The sequence below is a fragment of the Palaemon carinicauda genome, chromosome 3, assembly GCF_036898095.1.
Source record: "Palaemon carinicauda isolate YSFRI2023 chromosome 3, ASM3689809v2, whole genome shotgun sequence".
Taxonomy (NCBI): domain Eukaryota; kingdom Metazoa; phylum Arthropoda; class Malacostraca; order Decapoda; family Palaemonidae; genus Palaemon; species Palaemon carinicauda.
The window spans coordinates 22,760,099-22,775,987 of record NC_090727.1 but is presented as its reverse complement, the minus strand read 5'-3'; the positions used below and the strand labels follow the sequence as shown (position 1 = coordinate 22,775,987).

At 41.4% G+C, this 15,889-nt stretch overlaps 1 long non-coding RNA gene across 1 annotated transcript in view; it reads left to right on the top strand.

The window, feature by feature from the left end:
- The window catches only part of LOC137638220 (uncharacterized), a 40,947-nt gene extending 25,971 nt beyond the window's left edge, over window positions 1-14,976 (top strand). The window contains exons 2-5 of the long non-coding RNA XR_011043899.1: window positions 7,129-7,554; window positions 10,029-10,121; window positions 10,782-10,905; window positions 13,758-14,976. This is a non-coding gene — a long non-coding RNA (uncharacterized lncRNA). The remainder of the gene's footprint in view (window positions 1-7,128; window positions 7,555-10,028; window positions 10,122-10,781; window positions 10,906-13,757) is intronic.
- Window positions 14,977-15,889: the final 913 nt, after the last annotated feature.

The window sequence follows — 15,889 nt, the reverse complement described above, 5'->3', positions numbered from 1 at the left end:
GTCGTGCTTCTGACAAGACGTTCTGGGATACGCTTATGTTCTTGGAGTATTTTCACGACTTTGGTGAAGTATTTCTCTTTGATTTCGGCTGTCGCTTTACTGGAAACTTCTATTTTAGCTTAGTTAGCTTTTGGAATTAATTTGATTAATTTTGGTGACGAAGAGAGTATGAACTCTCGTTCACCTTTCAATGGCCGACCCTTCCCTTAGACGGAAGTGTTGGTATCTAAGAGAGTATAGACTCTCTTTCTTAATTTTGCTTAACAAAAGTTATAGATTATTTTATATCTCTCCGCCTCTTATAGGCCTCTTCGATTAACTTCCTTTTATTATAAACTTATTAAAATTAATTTTTATATTTGTTTATATTCGACCTTCCTAATAGTAGGCGGTCTTTTCTTGGTACCGAAGTTAATTATCGTGAGCCCGTCATTTCGGTTTTACCTGTTAACATATTATGCTATTTTAAGGTCTTTGAAAGAATTTCTTTGATAGTCTCGTACTTTTTCAAAGTTGAACTAACGTTTTGTTTGTCTCGGCAGTTGTTGACGTTCAGAACGTTTCAACTTGCACTCTATCGTTACGATAGAGAAAGAATGTTCACGGTTTCACATTGCAGTAAGAGTAACCGTGTCTAGCGTTTTGTTCATTCTTTCTTAACTTAATGGTTTTGATCCTAATAAGGAACTTTTCTTTTTGGGAAATATTTCAGTTTTTTCCTTTAACAATAATATGTTTTAACGATATATATGATTGGGCTCTTCTCTCAGGTTCTAAGTCAAGAGAGAGAGAGAGAGAGAGATAGAGACGGAGGGAGAAAGAGGATAAACGTTTCCCTCAAGCCTGCCAGGCGTACGAGTAACGTCGTTATCGTTTTGCTCTTATCCCTTGTCTCTTTAGGGGAAGAAACTAAACGTTTCTAGAGTGATCTAGTGTTTAGTCTCTTTCCAGCCACTGAATTTTCTTTCATTAGATTTTTCTGTTACATTGTAATTCTGTTTTCGCAATTACTAACTTTTGAGAAGGATAGAATTGCGTGTTTCAGGTACAAACCACTTAAAGTTTCGAGTTCAGTGAAATAAGTGCAAACAGAAATCAAAGTGATAAGTGATTAGCGCAAAGTATGTCAATGTTATGCGTGAGGGTACTTTTGTGCGCGCCAGTCGTCCTCCCAGTCCGGGACCTCTTGCAAGCTCCCAAGCCCAGGGGAGAAGCAATGTCGAAGGGCAAAAGGGTTCGGCAGGCCTTGATCGGCGCACAGAAGTATCCTCGGTGGTTGTGGGCGTGTCTTACCGAGACCGTCACTCCCACCCGCAGACGATTGAGCCCTTATTTTGCTCGTCTGCAGAAGAGATTTAGAGGAGAAAATAAAGGCAGAGTAACGCTGGTCTCAGGTCTCAAGACCTCTTAAACGTAAAGTCCAGACCTATGCCAGACGTACGAAGTAAAGTTCAACAACCCGGATGCAGTCATTGGGTTAGCTCTGACTCTCCTCAGTCATCAGTTTGTCGGGCTGAGAGTGCGCCTACACTCCCCCCGCCTATGCTCGCTCCGCCTGATCGCAGTACCACCTGCCAGGCGTACGATGTTGTGGACTCTACTACAGTCCATGCAAGCACAGCTTTCGGACCTGATGCGTGAGTGTCGTGCTGAGAGTGTTGCACCTCCTCCTCCTCCTGCACCGGTGGTGCACCAACCGCCTGCACCCGTTCAGCCTGTGCTGCACCCGCCTGCACCGGTGGTGCACCAACCGGCTGCACCCGTTCAGCCTGTGCTGCACCCGCCTGCACTCGCTGCACCCAGTCGCAGCACCATCTGCCAGGCGTACGATGTTGTGGACTCTACTACAGTCCATGCAAGCACAGCTTTCGGACCTGTTGCGTGAGTGTCGGGCTGAGAGTGTTGCACCTCCACCTGCACCCTTTCAGCCTGTGCTCAACCCGCCTGCACTCGCTGCACCCAGTCGCAGCACCATCTGCCAGGCGTACGATGTTGAACCTCTTTCTGTGTTCGCTGTTCCCAGTGTTGTTCAGCCTCAGCCTTCTTTAAGGCAACCTTCGGTTTGGGATCAGGAGGATTACTCCACTCTTCCTCCTCCTCCCCTGGCTGCTCCACCGGTGGTGCAACTCTCGGTGGAGGTACAACCTCTTCCACCTGTGAGTCAGTCTCCTCAGCTGCTGCACCGAGCTCAACCCGTGCACCCTGATCCTGCGCCTCAGACACCTCTGCTTGCGGGAACTTTACCTTGTTCTGCGCAACCTCGGTCTCTTCACGCTCCACTCATACCACAGGAACAGGAACTTTCTGCACCTTCCACTGTTGTTGTTCCAGCTCGTTCTGACTCTGCTGTTCAGCATACCTTACCTCCATTTTCAAACCATGGCAAAAATATGAATCATGAGTTATGAATGTAAGGTAAACATTATGTTGATTTTTAAACCCCATGCAAGCATGCATAAAGCACTCTAGCACTGGTCATGGAATTTCTGAGAAATGTTAAACGCCATGCACACGCTCTGCTTTCCTTACAGCAGGCTCTGCTTACAGCAGGCTCTGCTTACTACATGCTCAGCATTCAGCATGCTCTGCATTCAGCATGCTCTGCATACAACATGCTCTGCATACAGCATGCTCTGCATTCAGCATGCTCTGCATACAACATGCTCTACATACAGCATGCTCTGCATACAGCATACTCTGCATTCATCATGCTCTGCATACCTTACCGCATGCTTCTCAACATATCTTGGGTTGTTGCCAACTCACTAGACTGTCAAGCAGTTTCATAACGTTGCCTTCTAGTCTGCTGCTTTTGCACCAGTGAACCCTCACTCAGAGAACTTAGCTTTTCTAGGGTAAGGTCCCTGTAGATGAGAAAGTTCTTTTCTCCCTCCTTCTGATATTCCCTTGAGGACTCTGTCATTTGGAGGGAGCCTTTAGCTGCATAACCTCTTATGGACTTTTATTTAAGCATAACATGCTTACAGGGAAGGTAATGGTTCCACTTCAGCCGCTAATCCCGTCTGTTACCACACCTGCTCCCATAGACCTTGAGCTGTGTTGCATGACATGCAGTCCAAGCTTAGTCCTTGTTAGAGGTTTTTTGTTTACGGAGTCAATGTGTCACGGGGAAGACGTTCAACAACCAACAGAAGGGACTTGTTGTGACGCAGTGCGGCAACCTCAGCAACCCGTTAAGGAGTTGTCTGTACGACCCAGATAGTCTAGACAGATTCGGGTTGTCACTGTACTTCCTCGCTTGCCCATGATTGTCAGTTTACAGACTGTGCAGCAGTATCATGATCTTGTGTCCGGCTCCGTCAGACGACTGGCTTTTAAGAGCTCCCACAAGTCGTCGCTGTCTGGAGATTTTCAAATGGACTATGGATCTGACCAAGGAACTGGGCCTCCTGGTCAATTTTGAGGAGTCTCAGCTCGTTCCATCCCAGACCATTGTTTCCTTGGGTATGGATCTTCAGAGTCGAGCTTTTCGGACTTGTCCGTCGGCCCCAAGGATCTTCCAAGCCCTAGAATGCATCCAGAGCATGCTGAGAAGGAACCGATGCTTAGTCAGGCAGGGGATGAGTCTAACAGGGACACTTTCATCGCTGGCCCTGTTCATCGAGTTAGGGAGACTCCACCTCCGCCCCCTTCAGTATCATCTAGCTGCTCACTGGATAAAGGACATGACGCTAGAGACGGGCTCAGTTCCTGTTTCCGAAGAGATGAGGTCTACTCTAACGTGGTGGAAGAACAGCATTCTTCTCAAGGAAGGTCTACCTTTGGCTGTTCAGACCCCCGACCACCGTCTCTTCTCGGACGCATCGGACACGGGCTGGGGTGCGACACTGGACGGACAGGAATGCTCGGGAACATGGAATCAGGAGCAAAGGACACTTCACATCTATTGCAAGGAGTTGTTGGCAGTTCATCTGGCCTTGATAAACTTCAAGTCCCTCCAGCTTAACAAGGTGGTGGAGGTGAACTCCGACTACACCACAGCCTTGGCTTACATCTCCAAGCAGAGAGGGACTCATTCGAGGAAGTTGTTCAAGATCGCAAGGGACCTCCTCATTTGGTCAAAAACGAAAGCTCACGCTGGTAACGAGGCTCATTCAGGGCGATATGAATGTCATGGCAGATCGCCTCAGCCGTAAGGGTCAGGTCTTCCCCACAGAGTGGACCCTTCACAAGAATGTTTGCAGCAGACTTTGGGCCCTGTGGGGTCTGCCAACCATAGTTCTATTCGCTACCTCGATGACCAAGAAGCTCCTCTTGTATTGTTCTCCGATTCCAGACCCAGCGGCAGTTCGCGTGGATGCCTTTCTGCTGGATTGGTCCCATCTCAACCTGTATGCATTCCCGCCGTTCAAGATTGTCAACAGGGTACTTAAGAAGTTCGCCTCTCACAAAGGGACACGGTTGACGTTGGTTGCTCCCCTCTGACCCGCGAGAGAAGGGTTCACCGAGGTACTGCAATGGCTGGTCGACGTTCCCAGGACTCTTCCTCCTAGAGTGGACCTTCTGCGTCAACCTCACGTAAAGAAGGTACACCCAAACCTCCACGCTCTTCGTCTGTCTGCCTTCAGACTATCGAAAGTCTCTCAAGAACTAGAGGCTTTTCGAAGGAGGCAGCCAGAACGATTGCCAGAGCAAGGACGACATCCACTCTCAGAGTCTATCAGTCTTAATGGGAAGTCTTCCGAAGCTGGTGCAAGGCCAATGCAGTTTTCCTCAACCAGTCCCACTGTAACCCAGATTGCTGACTTCCTGTTACATCTAAGGAACGTAAAATCCCTATCAGCTCCTACGATCAAGGGTTACAGAAGTATGTTGGCAGCGGTTTTCCGCCACAGAGGCTTGGACCTTTCCTCCAACAAAGATCTACAGGACCTCCTTAGGTCTTTTGAGACCTCAAAGGAACGTCGGTTGTCCACTCCAGGCTGGAATCTAGACGTGGTCCTAAGGTTCCTAATGTCATCAGGATTTGAACCGTTCTAATCAGCCTCTTTTAAGGACCTCACATTAGAAACTCTTTTCCTCGTGTGCTTAGCAACAGGTAAAAGAGTAAGTGAGATCCACGCCTTCAGCAGGAACATAGGTTTCACATCTGAAACGGCTACATGTTCCTTGCGGCTCGGTTTTTTTGGCTAAAACGAGCTTCCTTCCCGTCCTTGCCCTAAGTCGTTCGAGATCCCAAGCCTGTCCAACATGGTGGGGAACGAACTAGAGAGAGTACTTTGCCCTGTTAGAGCTCTTAAGTACTATCTAAGAAGGTCAAAACCATTACGAGGACAATCAGAAGCCTTATGGTGTGCTATCAAGAAGCCTTCTCTACCAATGTCTAAGAACTCAGTTTCTTACTACATCAGGCTTCTGATTAGAGAAGCAAATTCTCATCTGAAGGAAGAAGACCTTGCTTTGCTGAAGGTAAGGACACATGAAGTGAGAGCTGTGGCTACTTCAGTGGCCTTCAAACAGAACCGTTCTCTGCAGAGTGTTATGGATGCAACCTATTGGAGAAGCAAGTCAGTGTTCGCATCATTCTATCTCAAAGATGTCCAGTCTCTTTACGAGTACTGCTACACCCTGGGTCCATTCGTAGCAACGAATGCAGTAGTAGGCGAGGGCTCAGCCACTACATTCCCATAATTCCATAACTTTTTAACCTTTCTCTTGAATACTTTTTATGGGTTGTTCGGTCGGCTAAGAAGCCTTCCACATCCTTGTTGATTTGGCGGGTGGTCAATTCTTTCTTGAGAAGCGCCGAGGTTAAAGGTTGTGATGAGGTCCTTTAGTATGGGTTGCAGCCCTGTATACTTTAGCACCTTTGGGTTGATTCAGCCTCCAAGAGGAACGCTGCGCTCAGTAAGGAAGACGAACTTAAAAAAGAGACAGAGTAACGGTTCAATTCGACTTCCTTACCAGGTACTTATTATTTCATTGTTATTTGAGATAACTGTTATATGAAATATGGGATACTTAGCTATCCTTTAATCTTGTACACTGGTTTTCACCCACCCCCCTGGGTGTGAATCAGCTACATGATTATCGGGTAAGTTTAATATTGAAAAATGTTATTTTCATTAGTAAAATAAATTTTTGAATATACTTACCCGATAATCATGATTTAATTGACCCTCCCTTCCTCCCCATAGAGAACCAGTGGGACCGAGGAATAATTGAGGAGGTGTCAACAAGAAGTACTTGAGTACCTGGCCACAGGTGGCGCTGGTAAGAACACCCCCTTCTAGTATTGTGATAGCTGGCGTATCCCTCCATAGAATTCTGTCGGGCAACAGAGTTGACAGCTACATGATTATCGGGTAAGTATATTCAAAAATTTATTTTACTAATGAAAATAACATAATTCGTGCTTTTCGTAAAACGTATATTTGAATTATGCATAATTTTTGTATTTGTATATTAATAAAACTTTTTATAGAAAGATGACAAATGTCTTAGTTTACGATTTTTGTAAAATAGATTTTGGAAACATTTTTACATATAACTTCTATTTGGTTTTGAAATTAGGGTTGTAGCTTAGCTTGTAATAATAACAACAACAACAATAACAACCACTTGGATTGTATCGAATCGACTTACCGTAATATAGATGTATGGAAATGAATTTCTTCAACATGAAATTTTAATGAATTTAGAACATTCGACTCGATTCTAATGCAGTCTCCCCTCTTACAATTTATCAATTAATAAGCAGAGGTCATTATAAATGTAAATAGTCTTTATTTTATATTGTATTTATCCATATTTTGGCAGTTTTTTTTGGTGTACCTCGTGTGAGAGAAGATGAGATTATGCTGATTTACGTTTTAGTTGTGTCGAGTTATACAAAATAAACGTACATTTGCAAGAAGTTTATTTTTTGTAATATAATTATGTATTCTAGAAATTAAAGGTACCTAGTATCTTGAACAGGTTAAAAAACATCCTATAAATCAATATTCATTCTTAATTATTGTTGAATAACTAGACCAGATTAGTAATTTATTCTAAAACGTTTGTTCTAGGTCTGATTTAAAGATAATATTAAGAAAATTAATGAAGGCACCTTTTATACCTAATGAACTAAGTTTCAGGACATTATAGATAATTGAACTTTTACAGGTATGTAGATAATACCCTCGACATGCAGTCTACTCTGTTGAATCCCTCTCAAGTGGATCCCCTCTCGAGTGGATCCCCTCTCGAGCAGACCCCCCTCAAGCGGATCCCTCTCGAGCAGACCCCCCTCAAGCGGATCCCTCTCGAGCAGACCCCTCAAGTAGATCCTTCTCGAGCAGACCCCACTCTGGCGGATCCCTCTCGAGCAGACCCCTCAAGTAGATCCTTCTCGAGCAGACCCCCCTCAAGCGGATCCCTCTCGAGCAGACCCCTCAAGTAGATCCTTCTCGAGCAGACCCCACTCTAGCGGATCCCCCTCGAGCAGACCCCTCAAGCGGATCCCTCTCGAGCAGACCCCTCAAGCGGGTCCCTCTCGAGCGGACATCCCCACAAGTTGACACCCACAATGGGACCACCATAGGCAATAAGGTAAGTCAGAAATCAACGAAGCACATCATCGTAGTTTCTAGATTTGTCCTTCCCCAAAGTTTGTTTAAACATTAATTTGTTTATTTACAGGGACATTTTCTAGTACATTATAGTACTCAGTGCTTCATGGTGAGGGAAGTATTCATTTAGTATAAACACACTCTTTCTTGCCCCATCATTTTTTGTTATCTTTTTGTCTAGTTGGAAAGATATTCCATAAACATTAAGCACCAGTTCTACTAGGGTATCCTTTAAGTTTGTGTTATCACATTTTAGTTTCAGGTCATCATAAAGTGCATTATAAACTAAAGATCACATAAAAATAGTTTTCATAGTAATCCAGGAGCTTTTAAAGGATCTAGTGCGCTATAGCTATTTCGATGCACATTTCCAATGTGCAGGAATTATGTGAAGTTAAAATTACTCTTAAAACATGTCCACCTTGAAATCAAAAGTTATTACTAGATTATCCATAAACAATCAGTTGAGTGATTTACAGTATTTTTCAAAGACAATGTATATAAAAAAGTTGAGTATGGCTGCAATTCCTGGGCTATTAATTCTTGCTAATTCCTGGCTAAGTAATTTATACTAATTCACAATGGCCTTCGTCCTATCAATCTATTGTCTGTGGAGTACAGTAAACTGGAACTCCTTTTCATCCTATGTTCCAGGATATTCAGATTGTGGCAGTTGTCGGTTGAAGATGGCCATCAGCTAAACATTTTCCCAGTTATTTAATTCTATCCTGATGTTGTTAGTTTCGTGTAGATGGGGGTTAGGAACGAAGTAGTTAGGGTAAGAACAGGTGTAAGAAATGAGTTAGAAGCTAGAGTGGATATGAATGTGTTGAGGTGGTTTGGCCATCTTGAGAGAATGGAAAATGGCTGTCTGGTAAAGAAGGTAATGAATGTAAGAGTTGATGGGAGAAGTACAAGAGGAAGGCCAAGGTTTGGGTGGATGGATGGAGGGAGTGAAGGAAGCTCTGGGTGATAGGAGGATAGATGTGAGAGAGGCAAGAGAGCGTGCCAGAAATAAGAATGAATGGCGAGCGATTGTGACGCAGTTCCAGTAGGCCCTGCTGCTTCCTCTGGTGCCGTGGATGACCACGGAGGTAGCAGCAGTAGGGGATTCTGCATTATGAAGCTTCGTCTGTGGTGGATAATGTGGGAGGGTGGGCTGTGCCACCCTAGCAGTACCAGCCGAACTCAGTTGAGTCCCTTGTCAGGCTGGGAGGAACGTGGAGAGGAGACGTCCCCTTTTTTGTTTCATTTGTTTGATGTCGGCTAACCCCCAAAATTGGGGGAAGTGCCTTAGTATAAGTATGTATGTTGTTAGTCTGATTCTTGGTGACGTATACAGTCTGTCGTCGCAAGATTTCATACAGTTAGGACTTTTTTTACTCGTCCGACGAGGTTATGAGTGAGGTCAAGAGAGGCTTAACTATTCCATTATTAACCGAGTTTCTTTTCTGTAGTTCTTATCTGGATTTCCTATACTGGACCTCTTATTGAAAGTAAGTTAAACAGATTGAAGCTGGCTTTCAATTACTATTGATAAGGCTAAAGGTTTAGAGGTTGCTTATGAATGGCAGAAGCATTGAACAAGTTGTCCTAGATACGGACCATATATACATATAATCAGCATCCACGCACCCTCTTCACCCAAGCTAGTACCAGGAAGGGCCAGGCAATGGCTGCTGATGATTCGACAGGTAGACCTATAGGCTCCCCCTGACCCCGCAACCTTAGCTCACAAGGATGGTGGGGTTGCAGACACTACAAAAAAACAAGAGAGCTTGAGCAGGTCTTAAACAATTGGGTACCACATCCCTTTACTTAAATCCTTCTGATTTCTCCCTTCAACCCTTTCATTCTTGTTTAATTTCTCGCTTCCTTTGTTTCACATCTATTATAAATCCAGAAAACTATATTTTCTCATCAAACGTAGAAAAACTAAGCACCCTCTAGATTCTTCAAATCCACAACTGAGGACTCGGAAGGGGTGGGAAATGGGGAGATGAAATATTAAGCACACTGGTCTTCATATGTCCTTTTGAGTTCTCTTGCTTGAGGGTACACTCGGGCACACTATCCTATCTAATTACTCTTGTTTTGTTAAAGTTTTTATAGTTTATATAGGAAATATTTATTTGATTATTACTGTTCTCAAATTTTTTTTACTTTTTTTTCCATTCCTCACTGGGCTATTTTCCCTGTTGGAGCACCTGGGCTTATAGCATCCTGCTTTTCCAACTAGGGTTGTAGCTTAGGAAGTAATAATAATAATAATAATAATAATAATAATAATAATAATTATAATAATAATAATAAAAGCATTTTCACTTGTCTATCCATTCACAACAGGCTATTTGTCAAGACCCTTTGATTCTTTGCCTCCAAATACTATTTTCGGTTTTAATAATTCCTGTTATGGAGAGATTACTCATTACTAATAACTTTGTTCTTTTTCAGGTCTCTGGCTGTTATTTCCACTTCTCACAGGCCTGCTATCAATAGATTCTTCTAAGATAATAGAATACGTTCTATTGTTCTATTGGACGAATGGTGAGTCTCTCTTTAATTCTTTTTAGAATTATCAACACTAAAGTTGCATGTGATTTGAATACAGAATATCTGAAATATGATTATTACAAAATTAGTAATTTTCTTCAGTGGTCTTTTCATTTTTGAAATTGATTACAAAAGTAATTTTTAACACCATAGTACTGTAGTCAAGATTATTTTTCATTGCATAACCCTTTTACCCCCAAAGGACGTACTGGTACGTTTCACAAAACCCATCCCTTTACCCCCATGGACGTACCGGTACGTCCTTGCAAACAATTGCTATAAAAATTTTTTTTTCATATTTTTAATAATTTTTTGAGAAAATTCAAGCATTTTCCAAGAGAATGAGACCAACCTGACCTCTCTATGACAAAAATTAAGGCTGATAGAGCAATTTGAAAAATATATATTGCAAAATGTGCTGGGGAAAAAATAACCCCTTTGGGGTTAAGGGTTGGAAATTTCCAAAGAGCCTGGGGGTAAAAGGGTTAAACAGTGTTCAGTATAGATTATTTGAACTGATATAACAGTAAAGCTTCAAAGGGGTGTTTATCAATTTTAACACACTAGGACAACTTTGCTAAAGATCCTTACAGGTTTGAAAAGTAGGACAAGAGATTGTAATATCCTTATTCTCATATGTTTCTTTTCCCTCAGGTTGATCAAATATGAAAAGGAAGTCAATAGATTGAATGGAAGAATTGTGAGGAAGAGTTGAATCCATATCATACATCGATGATGGTCTAAGCCAGTTTGCCATCTGGTTTCAGAGCTTCTAAAGGTAAGACATTGAACTTGGTAGAGTTGTTCTATTGATTTGGGTAAAGGCAAGAAATATAAAGACAGCTTATTTTTGATGGTATGAAATAGAATGTGGTCTTAAAACTTTTTTTCTTTGAAGCAGTATTTTGAAGCCTGATATAATGTGGGTCAAGTGGTTAAGTCTACTATTAGGTGTAACGATAATATTCTTATTGTTATTGCTTGCTAGACTACAACCCTAGTTGGAAAAGCGTAATGCTACAAGCCCAGGGGCTCAGGGAAAATAGCCCAGTGAGGAAAGGAAACAAGGAAAAATAAGATATCTTGCGAACAGTAACACCATTGAAATAAATATTTCTTATTTCTTAAACTATAAAAACAAGCAGAATGCTATAAGCCCAGGAGCTCCAACAGGGAAAATAGCCCAGTGAGGAAAGGAAACAAGGAAAAAATAAAATATCTTACAAACAGTAACAACATTGAAATAATTATTTCTTATTTCTTAAACTATAAAAACTTTAACAGAACCAGAGGAAGAGAAATAAGATAGAATAGTGTGCCCAAGTGTACCTTCAATCAAGAGAACTCTAACCGAAGACAGTGGAAGACCTTGGTACAGAGGTTATGGCACTACCCAAGACTAGAGAACAATGGTTTGATTTTGCAGTGTCCTAGAAGAGCGGCTGACCATAGCTAAAAAGTCTCTTCTACCCTTGCCAAGAAAAAGTAGTCACTGAACAATTACAGTGCAGTAGTTAACTCCTTGGGCGATGAAGAATTGTTTGATAATCACAGTGTTGTCAGGTGTATGAGGACAGAGGAGAATCTGTAAAGAATAGGCCAGACTATTCGGTGTGTGTGTGTAGGCAAAGGGAAAGTGAACTGTAACCAGAAAGAAGGATCCAATGTAGTACTGTCTGGCCAGTCAAAGGACACCATAACTCTTTAGCTGTAGTATCACAACGGGCGGCTGGTGCCCTAGCCAACCTACTACCTTAGAAATAAAGAACAAAATACTTCTGAAATAAAACTAAGATATTGAAGGTACTGTTGATAGGAAAGCTTCAATATAAAGTACACTTCACTAAGGTGAGAAGTGACAGTTTGTTGAACCTCGTGTTGGAACCGAATGGACTGACGATTTAGTTCTCTGCAATCTGGAAATATTGATAATTATATTATATTCGTCTTCAGCTTTCATTCATGTTCAGATGTGGTATAACCCGAAGTGGATAATGTGGGAGGGTGGGCTGTGCCACCCTAGCAGTACCAGCTGAACTCGGTTGAGTCCCTTGTCAGGCTGGGAGGAATGTAGAAAGGAGACGTCCCCTTTTTTTGTTTCATTTGTTTGATTTCGGCTACCCCCCAAAATTGGGGGAAGTGCCTTGGTATATGTATGTATAACCAGAAGTTACATCCTTTATCAACGTAATTTTTCTCTGATTCTCTTTCAAGATTCCGTCTATTAGAAGTATGGAATCAAATAGAATTTAGCTAACACAAAACAATCTAATGTGGGATTTTTGCCTTGAATTTTCGTTTTCATTACAAAGTTATTTGACAAGATTTAATGCAATCATCAATTTTGTTAAGGAAAATGAAAGTAACTGCTAACGGCACAAATAGTTCAAGATATGCTTTTGCATCGTGCAATATAGGAGGAATTGATCAAAACTATGAATTATATAGGGTTAACCCCATATCGAGAAACCTTTTGCATAGATTAATGTTGCATGTCAATTTAGTGTTCCCAGAATTTGCAACTTTGAACCCCACAAATGACTTATTGTGCTATAGATGTTGCCTTTTTATCTTGATTGGAATTTTTTTTATCCAATCCAATTGAGCTAGACCATATTTTAGGAATCAAAAGCTTGCTTATAGATACATGTTTGTCGTGAATTTGAAAATCCTATAGATGATAAAATTCTTTGAGAACTTACATACATACATATACCAAGGCACTTCCCCCAATTTTGGGGGGTAGCTGACATTAACAAATGAAACAAAACAAAAAGGGGACCTCTACTCTCTACGTTCCTCCCAGCCTAACAAGGGACTCAACCGAGTTAAGCTGGTACTGCTAGGGTGCCACAGCCCACCCTCCCCTGTTATCCACCACAGATGAAGCTTCATAACGATGAATCCCCTACTGCTGCTACCTCCGCGGTCATCTAAGGCACCGGAGGAAGCAGCAGGGCCTACCGGAACTGCGTCACAATCGCTCGCCATTCATTCCTATTTCTAGCACGCTCTCTTGCCTCTCTCACATCTATCCTCCTATCACCCAGAACTTAAGGTAAAGATATACTGTACTGTAGTAGCAAAAATGCACGCTGGGCATTATTAGCAAGGGGAGAATTCTACATATTGTCACCCTCATAAACTAACTGCCTAAGTCATTTTCTCCACGTGTTGGGAAATAGAAAAAACCTTCTCATTTCCTAATTCTTTATATCATTGTATTGAGCTTCAATTAACAAATTCTAATTCACAAATTCCTCTGCTAAGAATTTGTGAATTGAAAATCAAGACAATGATATAAAGTATTAGGAAATGAGAAGGCTTTTTTTGAGTTCCCAACAAGTGGAGAAAATGACTTAGGCAGTTAGTTTATGAGGGTGACGATATGTAAAATGTTTAAATGATAGCATGCGCAGTTACAGTAACGGACTAAATAGAAATTGATTGAAGTACCTTCAAATAAACAGTACGGGTTACAATATGCCACTTTTTTTGCTGTTTTTAGTGATAGGAACATAAATATAAGATGTTTGAGTCCTTGTTGTACCTCGTTATCCATGTTTAGAGATACCAAATTATTTTAACGTGTACAGTATGACAGTATTAACTGATTTCATGTTATTTCAGAAAATCTGCTGCCTTGAGCGAAATCTGAAAGCAGCCCAGAGAATCGTCTCAATTGAAAACTCTTCGAGAGGAGGCCGAGTGTTCTCAGCGGGACGTGGCCAGTCGGTTATCAGTTCCGAAACCGATTCAAAGGTTTAAGTTGACAGATGATTGCTGAGATGGGAAAGAGAAGTCCCTCGCTTCCCTTGCGCTCTTTCAGATGCAGATCCATTTTCTCTGTCACTGTTAAAGGATGTTTTGTCCCTTTCATATGTGAAAGTAAACTTATGCACAGAAGTCCAAGGGGGTGGTAGGGGTACTCTTGAGGGATGCTTGAGCTCATGTTTTCACTCATGTCTATGAATTTGTACGTGAATAACGTTTTATGTTATTGTGTTATGGAATGTGCAGTAGAATGTGTAATGTCAAATGTAATTGCCAAAAAATCATATATTTCTTCTATGAATGGTCAAAGAAACCTTACTTGGTGTAAGCATATGTCGATTGCTTTGTTTTTGTGTGATGTTTAATACTGGATGTGTTGGTATAGAGAATGTACAATGTTTGTTCAAGCTCATAGAAAACCTAGATTTTTTAATTTAATTTTGAAAATTTTTCTTTAAGCAAAATTTATGTGATGGTTAAATTTTAATTCCAATATTTTGAACTGGCCAATTTCATGTAAATTTCATGGTGTGTTATTTTGGAAATTGAACTCGTTGAGTATTTTTTCACAATGAGCTGGACTTGTCATTTTTCATTTTAATTTGATTGACTATCACGTTGATTTTTTATTGTTTACATGAAAATTTGTTTTACAAATTTAAATCCTGCCAGATGTCTTTAAAGGTAAAAACTTGAAATAGTTTGCGTTCAATTAAATCAATAGTTATTCCTTTGGTTGAGTGTATGGGAATACTTTTATTACTTGTATGACACATGCCGTCCCTTCGAAAGGTGGTACCAGCTTGGGGCTTAAAGAGCTTTTCGTCTTGAGTTCGACATTCATATCCTGTACCTGAAATAGGGATAAATACTGCTGTGGCCATTTTTAAGTCTGTGGGGAAAGCCTTACAAATTTATAACATTGTCAGTAACTAGAAAGATGCGGTTAAGTGAATTTTTATTCAAGTTAATCAGTCTAGGTTGAACATATACCAAGGCACTTCCCCCAATTTTGGGGGGTAGCCGACATCAACAAATGAAACAAAACAAAAAAGGGGACCTCTACTATCTACGTTCCTCCCAGCCTGACAAGGGACTCAACCGAGTTCAGCTGGTACTGCTAGGGTGCCACAGCCCACCCTACAGTATGGCTCTGAGAAATGTTAGACTTCACGGAAAAAAAGTCTGATTGTTTGGAACAAAAACTATCTTTGTTTGGAACAAAAACTATCTTGTTCCTGAATTGCTATGAGAAATTTGACCTAACTTCTCAGATGCATTTGTAGCCGAAGTCTTAATTGACATAGAAGCGTCTTGAATTGTCTGGCAAAACTTAGAATCAATAGAGAAGTTATTTTACTACTTTACTTTTCAAATGTACATAATTTTTTATTGCCAATATTGCTTAGGTAATGAAAACTAAATGATAGTGAACCGTATACTGTATATATGTCCCAGATGTTAATTGGGAAAGCATTGGTGCTACTATTTGAAGGGAGGATTTTCCAGTTTTGTTACCCAATTTGATCTTTAATTTTCTTTTTGCTTGGCGATTGATCACGTGGAAGGCACACACCTGTGTTTTCCTTGGATTGGCATTGAGGTGCCACATTTTGTTGTAGGAGAGGGTAGTCAGGGCTTTAGACATAATTTCTTCGATGGTAGTAAAGGAGTCCGATTGTCTAAAAATGCACAGGTTGTCTGCATATATGTACCTGCAGATGCTCAGGCACTTAGGCTGGTCATATGTTTAGATCTTAAATGGTGTTGGTGCCAGCACTGACTGTTGTGGAAGGCTGTTGTTATGTATCTTCCATCTGCTTTTCCTGTCGTCTGTTTCTACAAAAGATTGCTGATTGGAAAGTAATGATTCAGCGATGCGGGCTATGCTGGTATTCCCCATAGTTGGGCCACCTTCAGAAATATTGCTCTATAGTTTACAGTAACATATGTTTAAGGCTGACAAAGACTGTTCCGGTGATTTCCTT